Here is a 4,344-nt window from a genome sequence, read left to right as displayed (position 1 = left end):
TTTGTTGCTCCTAGATTGATTTTGATGATTACAAAGCAGATTGAAGGGATACAAATGATTTTAAAATGAAAAAGTCCTTATGCTCTTCAAGGGTAAAATTATAATTCACTAAAATCCTAATTTGATAGTATCATTTGGTAGAACAAATGATTTGAAATTTATTGGTGAAAATTTCATTGTGTTTGGACTTATATTTTTGAAGTTATGAAGGTTTGAAGTGCATGAGTCGACTCATGAGTCAACTCATGCACTGTGAGCTGATTGGCACGCAAAATCCTCCTTGGCACGCTAGTTTCTGGCTTGGCACGACCTGTGAGTCGACTCATGAGTCGACCCACAAGGCATGAGTCGACTCATGAGTCGACCCCTGCTAATTTGAGCCAAGAAATTCCAGAAAAGCATTCTCTGGTTTTGCAACAGAGGTCGACTCATGAGTTGACCCCTGAAGCATGAGTCGACTCATGAGTCGACCCCTGCGACGGGAAATGTCAGCAACGGCTATTTTTTTGCCCGTTTTAATTGCCATTTATGCTTCCTAAAAATCCTCTAACGGCTCTTTATCTGCCTAAATTGTTTTCTCTTGCTTCTAATGCTACAAATTGCTTAATTTGATGAAAGAAATTGCAGATTAAATAGCGGATCAAACGTGAAATCAAAAAGACAAGAGAAGAAGAAGAAAAAGACGAGAAAGAGAGAGAATAGAAGAGAGGATCCGTAATTTGCAAGAATAAGCCTGAGATCAACGAAATATCCATAGAGAAAAAGAGAGAGGATCCACAATATACCAGAGAGATGTGAAAGAGAAAAGCTAGATCTTTCAAGGAGAGAATTCTTCACGCCTATCGTTTCAACCTTAATCTAGAGATCGTTCAAAGCTTTCAAGAGATCTTCAATCAACGATCAACCTCTTCTCAAGCATTCGTTCAACCGCTCATTCATCTTGAGAAAATCTGAAAAAGGGGTTCTTCATTTGAGTAAAGCTTTTATTGTTATATTTGCTCATAAAAGGAGCTGTTATTGTATTAATCTGTGCTCTAAATATTCTTACTCTTTGTGAGTTTTTGCTCTTGTTTTGGAAGATTTCCAAAACAAGGAAAGGTTGATCCGAACCTGAAATCAGAGTGTTTTGGATTTGCTTGTACCCGGGAAACAAGTGATCTAGCTTGGGATAGCTAGTGTCGGAGTTTCCGACGTCTTGTATTCTAGCTTGGGATAGCTAGTGTCGGAGTTTCTGACGTTTTGTATTCAGGTTGAATACAAAGGATAGTGGATTGAAATTCCCAAGTGGGATCTTGGGGAGTGGATGTAGGTGCAAGGTTAGCACCGAACCACTATAAATCCTTGTGTTTGTGGTGTGCTTTATCGTTTTATCTTATTTCTTTATTATATCCTTGCAATACTGCTTTAGGTAATTAATATTGTTTAAGCCATTGTTTTGTTCTTCATAAGTTATCTGTTGGGCTTAAAATTTTTAGAAACCCAATTCACCCCCCCTCTTGGGTTGCATAGCTGGGCAACAAGTGGTATCAGAGCCGGTGCTCTAGCCCTTCTTTGATCTAACAATCAAAGAGCCAAAGATCTATGGCAACCCATGTTGGTATTCTCTAGCCGAGGGGAAATCAACAAACCGACCTCCACTTTTCAATGGTCTAATTACACCTATTGGAAAGCTCGGATGAAGATTTTCATACAAGCACTCGACTATGATATGTGGAGTATCATAGTGAATGGTCCTCACACACCCACCAAGATTATAAATGGTGAGGAGTCAACCAAACCCGAGAAAGAATGGGATGAGGTTGACAAGAAATTGGCACAATTAAATGCCAAAGCCATGAATGTTCTTTATTGTGCACTAGATGCAAGTAAATTTAATCGCATTTCTACTTGTGCATCTGCTAAAGAAATATGGAATAGGTTAGAAGTCACCCATGAGGGAACAAATCAAGTAAAAGAGTCTAAAATAAACATGCTTGTACATAAATATGAATTGTTCAAAATAGAGCATGATGAGTCCATAACTGCTATGTTTACTCATTTTACTGATATAATCAATGATTTAAAGAGTCTTGGCAAATCTTATACTAACAGTGAACTTGTAAGGAAGATTCTCAGGTCACTGCCAAGAACTTGGGAAGCCAAGGTGACTGCCATCCAAGAAGCAAAGGACTTGAACACTCTACCTCTAGAAGAGCTTCTTGGATCCTTGATGACTCATGAACTTAGCATGATGCAACATCAAGAGGTTGAAATCAAAAAGAAAAGAACCATTGCCCTCAAATCCACAACTTCACCTGATTATGAAACAGATGACTCTGAAGATGAAGATCAGGATGAGGAGATGGCTCTCATCACCCAAAAATTCAAGAAGTTTCTAAGAAAAAGGAAACAGGAGATGAGAAAGAAATTCACAAAAGGGGATCAAAGCATAGAAAAGGAGAAAGATCAAACCCCTATATGCTACGAGTGCAAGAAGCCAGGACATTTCAGATCCGAATGTCCACAATGAAGAAAGGTCCAAAGAAGTTTAAAAAGAAGGCAATGATGGCGACCTGGAGTGCGAGTGATGACTCAAGCTCCGACGAGGAAACCTCAACAGAATAAGCCAACCTGTGCCTGATGGCACATGAAAATGAGGTAACTTCTGAATCCACTAGTGAATTTACTTTTGAAGAATTGCATGAAGCATTCTATGATTCAATTGATGAATTAAAGAAACTAGGGAAGAAAAACAAAGAGCTGAAATTGGAAAATCAGTCCTTAGTGAAACAAGCTGAAAATCTTTCAATTGAAAAATTCACCTTGATTCAAGAAAATCAAAACTTAAAGGATGAAATGAACAAGCTGAAATCTATAGTAGATAAGTTCACCTTAAGTTCAAACAAACTAAATATGATCCTTGAAAATCAGAAAGCTATATATGATAAGGCTGGACTTGGTTATAAACCCCTGAAGAAACAAAAATTTCTGAAGGATATTTATGTAAATTATTCAAGTAACAAGTCTACAAATATTACTTGTTTTAAATGTGGAAGAATAGGACATAAATCATATACATGTCTTATTAACAAATATGCAAACACAAAGAAAATATGGGTTCCAAAAGGAACCATTCTGACTAACCTGAAAGGACCCAAGAAAGCTTGGGTACCTAAGACAGAAACTTGATCTTTGTTTGTAGGTGTGTCTAGCATCCCAAGAAGGAAACAAAAAATGGTATCTTGACAGCGGATGCTCGAGACACATGACTGGTGATGAATCATAATTCATCACGCTTGATTCTAAGGATGGAGGGATGGTCACCTTTGGAGATAATGGCAAAGGAAAGATCATCGGGATAGGTAACATTGGTATCACTCCCTCCAAATACATTGAGAATGTTTTATTGGTTAAAGGTTTAAAGCATAACTTACTTAGCATTAGTCAATTCTGTGATAAAGGGTATAAAGTAAGTTTTGAATCATCTGTTTGTATTGTGACGAGTCCTATTAACGATGGCATTAAATTTATAGGACATAGGCATGGCAATGTTTATATGGTAGACTTGAATGATTTAACTAAATTAGACATGCAATGCCTAGTTTTCTTAAATGCTAAAATAAATGAGACTAGTTGGCTGTGGCATCGTAGACTTGCACATATTAGCATGCATTCTCTTTCAAAATTAATCAAAAAAGATTTAGTTCTCGGTTTGCCAAAATTGAATTTTGAAAAGGATAGAATTTGTGATGCATGCCAATTAGGTAAACAAACTAGAGTATCATTTAAATCCAAAAATACTGTTTCAACTTCTAGACCTTTAGAGCTCTTACATATGGATTTATTTGGACCAACAAGAACCACTAGTCTAGGAGGAAAACGATATGGATTTGTAATAATAGATGATTACTCTCGTTTTACTTGGGTTTTCTTTTTAGCTCACAAAAATGAAACTTTTCAAATTTTCACTAAATTTCATCGAAAAGTCACTAATGAAAAGGGTTTTCAATTCAAAATATTAGAAGTGATCATGGAACTGAATTTGAAAATCAAGATTTTGAAAATTTTTGTGATGAAAATGAAATTGGCCATAACTTCTCTGCTCCTAGGACACCTCAACAAAATGGGGTAGTTGAAAGGAAAAATAGAACCTTAGAAGAAATGGCCCGTACCATGCTTTGTGAAAGCAACCTTCCAAGATATTTTTGGGCGGAAGCTATTAACACAGCATGTTACATTTTAAATCGTGCTTTAATAAGATAATTTTTAAAGAAAACCTCCTATGAACTTTGGAAAGGAAGAAAACCAAATATTGCCTATTTTCATGTTTTGGTTGCCGATGTTTGTATTAAATAATGGAAAAGA

Source organism: Elaeis guineensis, chromosome 11 (assembly GCF_000442705.2).
Source record: "Elaeis guineensis isolate ETL-2024a chromosome 11, EG11, whole genome shotgun sequence".
Lineage (NCBI taxonomy): Eukaryota > Viridiplantae > Streptophyta > Magnoliopsida > Arecales > Arecaceae > Elaeis > Elaeis guineensis.
This window is presented reverse-complemented; position numbering follows the sequence as displayed.